Raw genomic sequence first — 16,085 nt, 5'->3', positions numbered from 1 at the left:
ACGGTGTTTACCTGCGTATTTAAGAGCCAAACAGTGGAAAGTTACTAATAGTAGAGTTGTTGACTACACGTTTAAACGCAAACCAACTAAAAAATATAACTAATGTAAATACCATTTATTACGTGATTTTTACAATTAAAAGATCACCTGTTGCTATTGTAAAAGTCGTTGTTAGTCTTCTATATTTTTTTCTTTGAATTTAAAGTTATAGTCATGATTAAAACGTATTATAGAAGCTATTGAAATGTTGCTCGTAATTTCACCTATGCTAATACACTGTATGTAGTATGTATACAGTTGCACTGTGTATACTGTATAATAGCATATGAGACAATATAGACAGAATTCATCACTAACATTATTTGATTCAGGTTAATAATGGCATAATCTTTTTCCGTGCGCAATATTCTAATGTAAGTTACGTATGATTTGCACCTGGCGTTTGTCGTGCGGATAACTAACTCGTCCGACGAGTTCAAATCTAGTTCATCTTGCTGTTGATTGAATGGTTATATTCTGTGAGAAATCCATTACAGCAAGACAAAAGTCAATGCTGGCTGGTAGATTTCATAGAAATCACAGCTTTGAGTTGGATTTTTTCTGAGCCTGTATCCATCTTTCACCATTTTCCATGTTTGTTTATATTACGAGTCGTATTCCTTCCCACTGATGGTACTTGATGACCAATGCATTGTTTAACATTGCCTCGAACATTACAGCATACTTTTTCCACAAGCATCACATTCTCGGTGGACACACTTCACACTAGGAATCTTATTGTAAGGACAGATGGATTCATTAGAGCTATCAAACAGTAATTTGTTGTTTAGTTGCAATTTTGCTACTCGGAGACAGCGACGATTAACAAACTCATAGAATACTAAATAAAGATGCATACAACATAAGTTCTGGCTTAAATAGTTTATTAGTAAATGAACATTCGCCCATGTAAAACTGCACATAAAAGTCATAAGCAAATATAAGTTATATATAGCAATAATTTTCCAATTCTAAGTAAGCACAACAGGGATGCTCAGAGAAAAATAGCCCTTATTAAGTGTCTAAATATTGGGCGGGAGGGAGGGAAATTTGTCTTCAACTTAAAGTGATCGTGTTAACAGAGAGCGTGCTTGATCAAAGAGGTCGAAAACCCGCCCTCTCCGTTCTCAAAATAGAATTGTGTTCACAACCCAATTCTTGATTTTTGCTACTCGGAGACAGCGACGATTAACAAACTCATAGAATACTAAATAAAGATGCATACAACATAAGTTCTGGCTTAAATAGTTTATTAGTAAATGAACATTCGCCCATGTAAAACTGCACATAAAAGTCATATATAGCAATAATTTTCCAATTCTAAGTAAGCACAACAGGGATGCTCAGAGAAAAATAGCCCGCGGCAGGTGCCAAGGCACCGCCAAGAGCAGCCCACCAAAGTGCAGGAAACAAGGAAGAATTAATGTTCATTTACCCACTTGAAACTGAGATTTTTTTTAAAATGGTTCAACCAGGACTCCCCGGGAAAGTCTCCAAAGAAAAAAAAATCACCATTAATACAACGATGCTCCCCATGAAAGTATACGCAGATACTTCATGGCAGTATGTTGAGCATCAGCACCTTCCACCCAAGGCTAATCCGAGGGCTCCACTACCGTGCACTGCAATGGGAGCAAAGTTGTACTAACATATCGCCAATAAACAATACTGAAAGAGAAAAAAAAAAAAAAACGTAAATAGTCGCATGGATGTAAGTGAGTTATAATGTAAATTTACATTTTTATTAGTCCTTACTAAGGGTTATGCAGTGGGGTCGGATATACCGTTTATATGCGTCGCTTTTCCATCTTCCGGTAGCTTTAATTTCTTGTTCATCTGCGCCCAGGTCCCTAAGTTGCGTGGCCCTTCCGATTCTGAACGAGTGTGTGTTGTACCGGGTGTGGTCTAAGTTGGCGTGTAACGCGGCTTCTTTTAATGTATGACTTAAATGTTTCCTAAGTAGTGGAGCTCTAGTTTGAAATATGAAAAATTTCCCCCGAGTCGTAGGCCTGATCGAATTGTAATCCTGTAACGCTTTTACCGGGCATAATATGCTGTTTCCTTTTTTGTTAATGCTGAAATGTTGGGAATCGCCCTTGTGGTGTTTGAATGAATTAAATTGGAAGGTGACCTTGGTGTGTGAGATGGTAATGTCGCGAAGTTTTAGAACGTGTTCCGGATTATTGGTCCGTACCATTTCACTTGCCCTCGCACAAGCGTAGTAACAGGTGAGGAACAAAGCTTTATAAAGTTTCCTTTCGTATTCGTTGCTCTTAATAAATTTGAGTTGAGCGAGAAGCTTCTCCATTATGGTAGTGGTAACCGGGTAAAGGCGTCAGCGGCGGCTGGCAACGTTGTATAGCTTCCCAGCACCTCTTGTGACAATAGTTAACAATGGTATGTTAGTAGGGTCTGGATTGTTGGTAATTTTGTGCATGAATGCAATGGCACTTAGATACGTTCTTATGGTATTTTGGTTGAGACCTGTCCGAAAGAGGTGGCAGACGAATAGTGAGATGTGGGGTGGTGAGATAGGCAAAGACATCTAATGTTTTTGGGTATCATCTTATAGAATGTAAAAGACTTGAAATCTTTTTCTTTACTTTTTAGTGTACATAGAAGATGCCGTTTTGCTACATGAACACCATTGATCTTTTTTGTTAGACATTACCCTTGAGTTGTCTTTCAGAAACTTAACTGTTACCCTTTTTTCTGCGTTTTGGTGTGCTATCATTTATAATCCTATTTACATGATTTGTTAACTCTGCATAAATGTTGATGGAACTTGTATGTTGATTTTCCTGTGCTGCTATTTGTAGAGGTTGGATTCTGCATCTATGTAGATGCTGTTGATGCTGGAATTTGGTTTTGCTTTTTGCAACTTTCTTTTCTTTATTTCTTTGGACTTTTTGTTCTTCTATCTTTGCTTTCTTTCTTGCAATATCTTGCCTTTTTTTTATGGATACTTTCTAGTTTCCATTGGTTTTGATTTTTTTACTCTTCATCCATAATTTTATTTGCCTTTCTTTGTGCATCAACTTAAGCGTTTTCTGTGTGTACATACAGTAATGTTCTCGTTTTAAATGCACCGTTTTGAAAGGGGTATTCTCTGCGATCATTTTACTATAAAACACTTTGAAAAAAGGTCTAATTGAAAAGTAGTTTTAAAGAATTCCGACATTTATTAAATTGTGAAACATTATTTAGAAAACATCATCTAATATCTCAAATAAATAAAATATATTTCATTAACAAATGTAAAATCAACCATGCATATACAAGACAGTTGATTTATATTGTTTTATTTAGTAGGACTATTTTAAATGTTTTGCATAAAAATCAACATCAATAGTAGCACTTTCCACCTTCCAATTTATTGATTTGCATTAAGCATTTGACACTCTTAATCATAATGTTGCATGAATTATGTTATGGTCTATAATTAAACACTTAAAAAAATACATAAAGATAATTATTAATATGGAGATAAAAATGAAAAATGCTTTTAATATTAGATAAACCAAGGCAATCTAACAACAGGACACTGAGCTCACCTTGTCAAGCTCGTAACAGTACGGTAATATTTACATATTCTCCGCGGGAAGCAGCCACAGATAAACCATTTGATCTCAGTATCCTGGTTACCATGAAGGAAATATATATATATTCCTCCATAACTAATAATATTTACCGGTCCTGGTGCCACTGCTTATCCCAAATGGCAACCTTTCTGTATTTATAACGGTTGGGTTTTCTTGCAAGACGGGAGACCACTTTCTTTAGGTACTGTAGCCCACATACTCTTACGTATCTCTTCAAGCGTTTGTGTCACTGTGATGAGGATATCTACTGGAATGTTGAGATACGACATGAAGCGAATTTTGTCAGTTTCTCTTCGGATTTTGTCCGACAGTTTAATGTCATTAATACTTAAACTTTCTTCAGGAGGAGAGATAATTTCTCTGACATTTGAGTCACCTATATCCATGTTGTCTTCAATTTCTGGAATGCTGCCACACTCTTCATCCAGCGTAAACAGTGGATGATTCCGGTAGTACTCTGGTAGATTTTCCCATGTACTTTCCGTGTGTAACTAACAGCATAACTGCAAGGAGGTGTTTGCATGGCCAGTGTGTATCCAATCATAACACTAAAACGACAGCATATTGTAGTATCATGATTACCAAGGCTTTACAATATAATCTGCAGTAGATGAAGTGAAGCTGGGTACTTTGAAGGAACCATTTTCGGTTTCACTTATGGCAGCCTGCATCTCATCTTTAACTGGCAACCGTTTTCGACAGTGATCAACAAGTTGTTTTGGTCGATTCTTTAGAAAGTTTGGTAGAATTGAGCTGTATTGTCGATACTCGGATTACGCCGTGATATTACTTCTGATGTACCTACAGGGTTATAAGAAATGTCTTACAATTTATATTCGTATTATTGTTATTGTTATAGTGCTATTACATTATTTTTATGATATCACTTCATTTGCTAGGAATAGACCTACATTTACCTTCGGTGCATTTCCGGCAAAAAACGTTTGATCACCGTCTGTAACATTCCAGTATGTAAGAGTACGGTTCTGCCTTTCGATGCCATTATTAGTATTGATTGCTAATCGATTGAGACACAAGTAAATTGTGCATTATAAAAAAAACCAAAACATGAATAATAAGTTAAGTAAGAGTGCTTTAACTATTTGTTATATTGTCTTTGTTAACTGTGGCAGTACATTATGAACATCTTATAATTTGATTCGATTTTGATATTGTTTGAAACGTCGAGAAACTTGCACATGGTGTACCGCAAACTTTACAACGTATTACTTTAAATGTCTTCTCAATTGCCTTTATTTCTGCTTCACTGTTGTCTACCATGAAAAAAGGAGGATTCCACTGAAGATTCCACTCTTTTATTATAGAAAGTGCCTTTGCAATGGTGAGCTGATCTTCAAGTATTGTAGAAAAAGTTGCAACAACACTATATCCTACATTTGTTTTCACACAGATGAAAATAGAGGCATAGTGTACCGCGTTGTTCTGTATGTGGCTTCTAACAAGCAAACTTCATTCAATAGTTGCCTTTGAAACTCGGATTGGTAGATGAATAGAAAGTCAGCTTAATCAATTAATGCTGGCACGAATTGCATGTTATCGCCAGGTGCATCATTAAGCCACTCCTTCATTTTTAAATGAGAAGATAATAAATTGAAAATACTCTTTCTTCTGCTGCATTACTGTGTGGGATAACTAATACAGCTAGAGCAATTTGCTCAAGATTTCATAACTTCAGTTTTAGATGTATCCATATTATGGCCAGACACCTTCGTCAATTTGCGCATCTTTCCTGATTGGGTACATCGGAATGAGACATTGCCTGGAAATCCATGAATACGTCTTCTATTCTGCTTAGAATTGCTGGATCGTTAACTATTGCTTCATAGTATTCTACCGAAATGGTTAATTTCCAGACTAATGGTAGCTCAACAGTTCGCTCAACAGTTCTCACTAAAAATTCCTTGGATCCGGCCCGGTGGTTGTATTGTACATTTAAAAAAAGTTATAACCACTTACCACTGGATACATCTAATATATTTCCAGAGTCTTGTTCTACACTTCCAACTTCATCATTATCACCTAAATAATAATTATTTATAATGTTTAATTGTATTATAAATTAAACTTCAACAATGTTCCAGATGTAAAGTGTGCGGATGAACTTACCCTAATTTAATTGAGAAACTAGCTAATTGCCTGAACTTGCTTTCGTTAATAATTGTTTTGTATAATATAGGCCCATACAATAAATGCATCTTTCTGTTTACTTTATTATTGAACCGGTCTTAACAAATCTAGCGTGTTCGACAGCTCCCGACGCACAATTCATCGGGGATAGTCGTGGTAATCTTGTTGGATTCCGATGCGCACGACTCAGGGTTGTACGTACATACCCTAGTATTTTGTTGCCGCCGTCGACCCGAAACGTTATTATTGATTACCACACATAGTGACCTAGACAACAATAATTTGATTCATTTTATTCATTTCCAATACATAAAATTAGACCGTTAAAAAATCTATTAGTATTATAAATAATAATAATAGTCTGTTCTTATATAGCGCATATAAGCAATTTCTCAATGCGCTTTACATCAAAAATAAAAGCAGGAAATGTTAAATTAATGAAAAGCTTGTTGGAAAAGGAATTTCTTGAGTTGAGTCTTAAATGAGTTAAGGGAAGTGCACTGTCTGTTTGTGACTGGTAGTAGGCATTATTATTATTAACCCTTTCACTGCAGTGCATTATTCCCACCTCTGTGCGTAGTAATATTTAAGAAAAACATGATATTTTAATAAATTGCAAAAAAATACTAATTGAGATAATTGTGTAATTATTTTTGTGGTATGTGATAAGTAAAGGGTTAGTCTACAGTTAGGTATAAAAAAAAAAAAAAATTTGCATATTGATGACGTCATGTGACGTCATTACAGGTATTTTGGATTTCGTGTTTTTTATCAAATCAATGATAAAAACTATATTTTCTATAAGAAATTCTTATTGAATACGTTTTTCCAACTAGATATTGATGAAGATACGTATAACAAATAAAAATTTTAAAAAAAATTGAATTATTTTTATTGTTTTATTCAAATTATGCACAAATCAAAGTTTTAGGGCAAAATCGTGAAAATAATGACTTTTTCCAAAAATTCACTATAGTACAAAAACTAACTATTGTTTCAAAAAAATTTTTTTTGCGTGTTGTGATAAACACGATGTTGCCCTATTGGGGCAGGTAAATTTGTGTTACTTTCAAAATGGCCGCCATGACGTTATTATGTGACGTCATTACAGATATTTTGGTTTTCGTGTTTTTTATCGAATCAATGATAAAAACTATATTTTCTATAAGAAATTCTTATGAAATACGTTTTTCCAACTGGATATTGATGAAGATACGTATAACAAATAAAAATTAAAAAAAAAATTGAATTATTTTTATTGTTTTATTCAAATTATGCACAAATCAAAGTTTTAGGGCAAAATCGTGAAAATAATGACTTTTTCCAAAAATTCACTATAGTACAAAAACTAACTATTGTTTCAAAAATTTTTTTTTTTGCGTGTTGTGATAAACAAGATGTTGCCCTATCGGGGCAGGTAAATTTTTGTTACTTTCAAAATGGCCGCCATGACGTTATTATGTGACGTCATTACAGATATTTTGGTTTTCGTGTTTTTTATCGAATCAATGATAAAAACTATATTTTCTATAAGAAATTCTTATGGAATATGTTTTTCCAACTGGATATTGATGAAGATACGTATAACAAATAAAAATATAAAAACAAATTGAATTTTTTTCATTGTTTTATTCAAATTATGCACAAATCAAAGTTATTATGTGACGTCATGGTTTTTTGGTTTTCTCTTACTCATCATCCTCTTTAGAATAGTCCAATTTTGTGTGGTAGGCCCTGAAACAATCTTTATCGGCATGCAAACCTGGGTTACTTGGGCAATCTTTGCAAATCCACACTGTCTTGATCTCTCTTCCAGCACTTGTGCGGTGACCACGAGCCCAGCACACCCGGCACATTTTGTCTTTCTTGTTTTTTGTGTTGCCGTCTTTACTTTCTCTTTTCACGGGAAAGTGCTTCCCAGTTAGCCTTTGTACAACTTCATGACGTGTTACCTCTTTGTTCAATCTAGGGCTTGAACACACAAGTACTGTCAAAAGATCTTTGAAATCAGCCAAAAAATCTTTGGTAGATGGCGTGAACTTCCGATGGAGTTTGTGGGCACTTAGAGCACACTGCATGAACATTCTGAGAGCTATTTTTTTATACCACTTGTATGTTTTTCTTACAATGCTCACACTGTGCAGCTGTTGGTCCACCATATCAACTCCTCCCATGTTGTGATTATACGCAATTATACATGATGGCTTGTGAATAAGATTGTTGTCTTTGTCACGTTTTGTAGTTGGGATCATAGCGGCCCTGCCTTCCGTGGTCAGCATGCACACTTCTTTTGGTTTATTGTTTGATTTGTTTTTTAGCGCCCGGAACTTTACCGCTAACATGTTTCCCGTTTGCGACTTCATAAAACATGATGTTCCCTTGTCAAGCGCCTTTGTCCCTAGATCACTGGGGTAACCGGAACGCTTTGGGTTGACAGTGCCGCAAAGGTATGTATCATGATCGAGAAGGTACGTAGCCAGAGCTGGAGATGTATAAAAATTATCAACATAAAGTGTGTGGCCTCGGTCAAGAAAAGGCTGCATCATGTTTATAGGAATACGCTCAGTAACAAGCATTTGAGGATGAGGGTCTTGATGATCTCTGAAAATATTCTCAGCTGAATATACAATAAAATCAAGAGATATGCCATCGGATGTACATAGTTCATAAAACTTGATTCCAAAACGTGCACGTTTTGTTCGAATGCATTGCTTGAACAGCAGTCTCCCCTTGAACAAAAGCAAGGATTCATCTACGCAGATTTCTTTAGATGGCGAATAAACACGCTGCATTCGTTCTCGAACCATTCTGATGAGAGGCCTAATTTTGTAGAGCCTGTCCCTATTGACATCCGTGGGGGTCATGTGCAGGGTCTTCATTGTTTGCAAAATGTAGAAATTTCATTATCAGGAAAAACCTATCTCTGTTCATTATTTGGCCAAATATAGGTGTTTGTATCAAATCATCAGTGCTCCAATACATTTCTAGCCTAGGCTTGTGAATAATACCCATCAGTCCAAGTAAACCGAAAAACGTCTTCATTTCAGGAACGGTAGTGGGAACCCATTGATGAACCCTGGTTCGACTTTTCAGTTTATCACGGTTTGCATTGATGAACTGCTGAGCATATCGATTGGTCTCCTCTACAATATGCGAAAATATATCATCAGTAAAGTACTGAAAAAAGAACTCCTCAATTGAAGCATTATCACCCATTCTAACTTTGAGTCGTTCCCCACCAGAGAATGGAATTTGCTTTGGTTGAAAACTATCATTTGGATCAATGTCCCAATTTATCTTTGGGTTCTGATCTCTTGCAGGCCTGCGCCCCTGTCCTCTAGCACGAGGCCGGCCCCTCTGACCTCCTCTTCCACGTATACCACCACGAACACGTGGCCCACGTCTGCCTCCTCTATTGCCACCGCGTACACCATGTAGATCTATATTGCCATCAAGAACATGTGCACCACGTCTTACTCCACCACGAACACGTGCACCACGTCTTCCTCTACCACGACCACGCACAACTGGCACTGGCTCATCATCATCTGATACTGATATACGATCAGAACTCACCGCTTCATCGTCACTGTCTACGCTCGCTTCACCGTCACTGTCCACAGACATATCTACATCCTGTGATCCATGGCCTACGTCAGGTTCATTATCCACATCTAACGAACAATCAGCACTCATCATAGAATCACTATCATCGGAACTATAGTCAGCAGACGGGAACGATTGACTTGCATCATTGATATCAAAGTCATCTTCACTGTCTGAATCAGCAAATATCTGATTCAAAGCTTCACTAACATCATATAACCTTTGTTGCGCATTTCGCTACTCAAAACAACTTTCCAAGAAAGAAATAACTAGTCACGCGTAAGAAAACTTTATAGAGGGCGCATGATTTTCAAGACGATAATACAACTATAGAGGGCCGTTTTTTTTGCTGGAAAATATTTTCAATGACTTGCAAAAATATTCCAGTTCATCGAAAAAACATAGAGGGTGCTATATATTATAGGAAAATACGATTAAATCAATGTATTGCCCATACCCGGTATTACCGTGTATACGTATTTCAACGACGTTTGTTTATACCCGGTAGTACCGGGTATACGCAGTGAAAGGGTTAAGGCCTATATTCATAATTAATAATTAGTATAATGAGAATTAATTAATTAAGCTATTTTAACTTATTTTTATTATCTTGATTTTAATTCGTTACTTTGACGAATTATTATTCATTTATTGTGAAGAGTTACAAAAGTACAAAGATTTAACATAAATAGGGCCTACCACAACTGAAGATTGTCACGCGCATGATCAAAAGATAGCCCGGATGCGCTGGGTTCGCTAACCGGATGTGTAAACAATTCAACGCACCAATGTCTGCTGGGTTCCCTGCTGTATATGCTATTGGTTCACCATTCTGTAAGCATGCAGCGCCTAGACCGAATTGTGACGCATCACATGTGAGTGTAATAGCTTTGCGTACATCATAAAATTTCAGCAGAGGTGCGTTACATATCATGCTTTGGAGTTGTTCATACGCTTTCTGATGTTTATCATACCAGCACCACTGGACATTGTTATGTGCAAGTTACCTTAACGGGGCGGCTACTGTGCTCAAGTTTTGTATGAATTTCGCTAGGTAGTTTAACATACCGAGGTATCGCTGAAGTGATTGAGTGGAGTCTGGTTTCCAACCTTCCGAAGTAAACGTGTGTGCACAATCCCGCTTTGACAGTTGGAATCTATGGTTTATATCATAATGTATCATAGGGGTTAGTTGGAAAACGTATGTTCCAACAAACCCCATGAGCACATGGGATATTTTCTAGCATGTTTCAGGGAACAAAGCATTCAATAACATGTATTCTTATTTTAGTTGTGTAACTTGTAATAGAGTCTAATATACCAATAAACTATTCATCCTAATATATGATCATGAACATCATTAAGATACTCAATTTCATTTTGTTTCAAATGGATATTTAAAAATAAATGTTAACTTTTTTTTTTTTTTAAATATCATTAAGATAATTAAATATTTACACATTACCAAAGAAATTACTTAAAAGGAAACAAAACACACATACCTTTCCCAATTCAACACTGTTGTTTTACCTCCATGGTTGTATCAATAAGCATGCAGGCAATATGGTGGATGACCTGGACCATGACAAATACCTAACACTTGGTGGCAGCAGACTACAAACAAATTACTTTTGCATATGTCCTAAAATAACCATGTTCCAACTAAAACCCCACTCTCATATATTTTTTCTTACCTTTAACTTTCCAAGATTTAAGTAGTTTCCGAACTGTAAAGTTTAGAATTTGACCTTTTCAATTTTAACCACAGACTTCTGCTTGCTTTTATAATTTGTTTGCCGAAAGTAACTTTCGTACAGTGCTTGTCCATTCAAATCGATTTGAAATATTCAATTAGTATGTACAGTATGCCATTGTTATTGAATTGAACAGCCTCTTACCTTCAATGGAAAATGGATTACCATTCTTTGACAAAGCTGATTTAATTTTCTGAAAATTTCTGTTAAATCATTTGCATTTGACTGTCATCATTTCATGGTGGTAATCCTGATTGTTCGTCTCCATCACTGTCGAGCGTTACAGTTTGACATGCCAACTAACCCTCCTCTTCAATATTTTATTCACTTGTTCCACAGCATGGTCTACTCCTGAATGGTATTGCTGACTTTGTTACAGAAATCTTATCTTGCATCCATATCTATGTGTCTTCACTCTCCAACGATTTCATATCTGCAATATATCTTGGCCAAAGCCTCATATATTTAAGGCGGTCCATGCCAAAACATATCTTTCCAAGCTGCTCACCAGATATGATATGGAGCTTGAGGTTTGATGTCTGGGTTATAATAAATTCTAGTATAATTTCCAAGCGATTAGTATAGTTAATTAAGACTTAAGCATGGCATGTTGTGACTTTGCATCTATCCAGCCACTAAACTTTGTCCATATGGTTTTGTCTAGCTTCTCTCTTAATTGTATCAACGATGCTTTAACATCTTGACTTACTTTCATAAGGCTCTCAAGGTAGCCATTGTTGTATGGAGCTCACCCAATCTTGGTAATCTTCATGTCTTCATTTGCATCAAAGATCTGTATGCACTTCTTGTAGAGTGCCATATCCATGGATATGATAGTCTTTTAGTCGTCACCTGTGACTGTAATGTAATACTGTCAGTAATGTTTATTTATTCTTTATTCTTCAACCAACAGTGCAAGGCACCAATAACTGGTTGATCATAAAATATATATATTATAAAATAAAAGACAAGAATTGTACAACAACGAAAGTCTACAGAAAACACTATTTAAACACAACACAACACAAGAAAATTTAACATAACGAAGGGGTTTACAATGAGGATTACGAACAGGGACATTAAAATAAAACAACAAGATCACAGTTAAACTTAGAATTAAGACATTTAAACAGAAAAATTAAGTTGACCATTCATGTGCCACCTCATTGATGAGAGGTACACCTATATTCATTTATTGGTGGTGATGAACCAGATGGGAATTAGCTGTTGGTTCTTGATAGCACCTTCTCCAATCTAGCCAGATGTTTTTCTAATGTGGAGGAAAATATTAATATGTCGTCGAGATATAATACAAGGTCATTTAGGTTCATGTCTGCAAATATAAAAACAATTAGTCGTTGAAATGTATTAGCAGAGTTACTCAATCCTTGCGGCATCCTCAGGAATTCAGATAAGCCCCAAGGTACACTGAAAGCATTGTCCATTGTTTCTTACTTGATTAGCCATGAGCCAGATCAAGCGCTGAGAAGGTCTTTATCCTCCTAGTACATCTAAAACTTCATCAACATTGAAAGCAGAAATGAATCTTTAACAGTCACTGCATTAATCTTACTGTAATATATGCACAGATGAAGCGTTCCATCCTTCTTTGCAACAAGCAAATGTTGACAAATAAAAGTTATGTTCCATTGGATGATGTGTTGACGGGTACTTGACATAGAACATTTTATAGGCTTTCTGCACAGCATTACAGCAATGTCATAATCATCAACTGACAATGTCATTGAGTCTTCTATGTCTATATGCCTTGGACAGGGAATCATTTTTCACATCTGTTTTTCATGTCCCGTACTGGCAACAGAAACTTCTGAAAGTCCTTTCTTATTTAAAGTAGACTTTCCTGGTGACTCGAACCAAACTGGTGTTTCATCCATGTTTGCGATTAACCGATGCTCATAATTTCTCAGTCTTCTCATTTTCAAAGTGTATTGTAGAAATCTATCAACCCTGTCATCTGTTATAGATCATGGATGTTGAGCGATGTGTGTCGCTCTTCTAAAACTTATACCGTTTCATTTAAGGCGTCATCTACAAATTATTTCAGACCACAGAGACGCGTCTGGAAACTTGCCACTCATCAGCGATCTATTATGAATATTCATGAGCTACCCAATCGCGGTGAAGACGCGTCTGTGTGATTGAAACCCGTCTTCGCTGTTAGTAGGTAAAACAATAGAAAACGCGTCTGAGTGATTAAAACCCGTCTGTATTGCTTGTATGGTGAAACAATAGATAGAAAACGCGTATTACCGCCTATGTTGTTAACCAACCTGGTATCATTTCACAGAACCAACAAATCTGAGACTAGGCCTAGCTTATCATTGTTTAGGTCAAAACGTTAATTGTTACTTAACATACACTTAAATCTGCGAATTACAAAAAAAATGTAATACATACTACAGTACAAAAAATGAATTATTAATAATAATTTATTTGGAAATCTACACTTTTAAAACAGTGGCCACTTGCAAAGAAAATATATCTGCGTTACAAGTTTATGCACACAACGGCCGGAAACCCACAAACGAGGTTTTTTCCCATTGGGTCGTACACGAAGTAACCGTCTGTAAACTTCGCCTGGAAAGTAACTACAGTACACATTTTGGTCCCTGGATGGAACATGATATCACGTGTGTGGACCCAACGCTGAACGATTCGTACAAAGCGATACCGCCAGACAAGTGCGTACCTAGCTATGTTTAATAGCTAGGTACGGAAAATGTTGATGAGCATTGGACGTGTTCACGTGGAGCTCTCTAAGCTACATTTGTTTACACTTCTGCTCACCTTGCTACCCCTCACTGGCATTCATCGCCTGTAATACTTTTGGAGCATCAGAGCCACTCCTTGGGCCTAACTCGCTCTCATACCATCGCTGCCGGGCCTCTTCAATCTTGACACTGTAGTTGTCGTTTTGATCAGTATTGGAGCTATTTTAACAGAGATTCCGACCCAGAATTTTATTCAGCAAGTCGTGATCCTATTCGGAATTGGACCCGGAATTTCAATCAGCAATTTGTGTCACAGAGCGGAGTATGGCGGCGGTAAGGTGTGCCATTATAAACTTTCGTTTTTTAATTGCATTGACTTGTACTGTTATATTTATGATTCATAGTCCTGATACATCATTACCTATGAAGTTATATTCATCAATTAGTGGCGACGTGCATAAATATATGTATTATAGGCCTAATTACATCGATCAGTACGGGACACAATCTTTTGTTTTTCGCGCTATTCACGCTCCATTTACCAACAACAATGGATTGGTAGTCAGGCCACACAAACGGAAATTTTTCAAAGCACCAACACAGTACTATCCAAACTCAACCGCCAACTTTAAAGTATTGCTCACGTCCGGGGATGTCCATCCTAATCCAGGACCAGTCAACAACTCTGACAAATCCCATAGTGATCGACCAACCAAAAAATCTGTTTCGGTTTTACACTCCAACTGTCGCAGTATTCGCAATAAGTCTCTTGATTTGGATATTTTCTGCGATACTAAATCAGATGGATTAGACATTATATGCTTAACGGAAACATGGTTGAACTCCGAGGATGATACGCAGATGTTACATTTTTCTAATAAATTTGACATTTTTCGTCGCGATCGCGAATCTGTTACCCGTGGCGGAGGTTTACTGATTGGTATAAACAGCACATTGCAATCAAAGGTTATTGCATCTGAACTGAACATTGAAATGTTATGGGTCTCTATCACATGTCACAACAAATCGCATCTGTTATGCCTTGTGTACAGACCCCCTGACTCAACTGTTTCTTATTGGGATCAATTTGAACTTGCACTAGCTAGCCAAGAACATTCATTCCATAAATATGAATCGGTTGTCGTTTTGGGCGACTTTAATATCAATTGGCCTAATGCACCACATAAATTCATCGACGTGTTAAACATGTATGGTTTCGATCAATTAGTAAACCAAAATACTTGACCTTCCACAAACGCTAATGATGGCTCACAGATAGATCTCGTGTTCTCAAATACGGGATCCTCAGTAAGAAATATAAGCGTCGTTGACAATCCAGTTGAGAGCGACCACCATGCAATTGAATTTGATATCGATTGTCGTCTCTGTTTACCAACTACATCCACAATACGCTCATTTATTAAGTGGAACAGAGGTGACTTCCATCATCTAAATAATCTCTTGCATTTGGCACCTTGGAGTATGTTCCTTAACGAAAATGACGTAAACGCATCATGGAGTGGCTTCATGGACATTATTGATGCCGCAGTTCGCGATAGTTTCCCGAGGGTCAAAAGCAGAGCACGTAAACAGAGCAGTCCATGGATACCTAAGGATATTAAACGTATGATTCAGAAGAAAAAGAAACTTTTTAAAAAATCTAGACGTTCTGGCATACAAGAACACTGGGATGCTCACAAACAATGGCGAAACAAAGTTCACTATGCCATCAGGAAATCATATAAGGATTACGTAAACGATCTATTCAGATCCGCTGACAATAAAAAACGTTTTTTCGCGTTTGTGAAAGAAAAACGTTCATCTTCTTTACCCAGTAAATTTATTAATCCAACGAATAACTCTCATTACTCCAACATTGAAGACATTGTAAACGGTTTTAATCGTTATTTTACTTCTATTTTTAATGATGTTAACGTTCATTTTAATCAATCAATCAATCAATCGTTCGATTTATATAGCGCCATTCCAACATTCATTGCTCATGGCGCTGTAGAAAAAATCAGAAAAGGTGAGTTTTGAGTAGTGACTTAAAGTGACTCAATGATGATGTGTGTTTAATGTTCAAGGGTAGGTGGTTCCAGAGCCTAGGTCCAGCAACACTGAAAGTCCGATCTCCCCAACTATGTTTGCTCCTCGGAATGTCCAGTAGCACCTGATGACTAGATCTTAGTTCTCGCTTTCCC

The 16,085-nt window shown here is 36.7% G+C and overlaps 1 pseudogene; it reads right to left on the bottom strand.

Annotated features, from left to right (window-relative positions):
- Nucleotides 1-2,669: 2,669 nt before the first annotated feature.
- On the bottom strand, nt 2,670-6,050 carry LOC144850393 (uncharacterized; annotated as a pseudogene).
- Between the last annotated feature and the right edge of the window lie 10,035 nt (nt 6,051-16,085).

The sequence above is a fragment of the Antedon bifida genome, chromosome 8 (genome assembly GCF_963402885.1).
Source record: "Antedon bifida chromosome 8, ecAntBifi1.1, whole genome shotgun sequence".
Lineage (NCBI taxonomy): Eukaryota > Metazoa > Echinodermata > Crinoidea > Comatulida > Antedonidae > Antedon > Antedon bifida.
The sequence above is the reverse complement of the archived record's forward strand: the minus strand, read 5'-3'. Positions and strand labels throughout refer to the sequence as shown.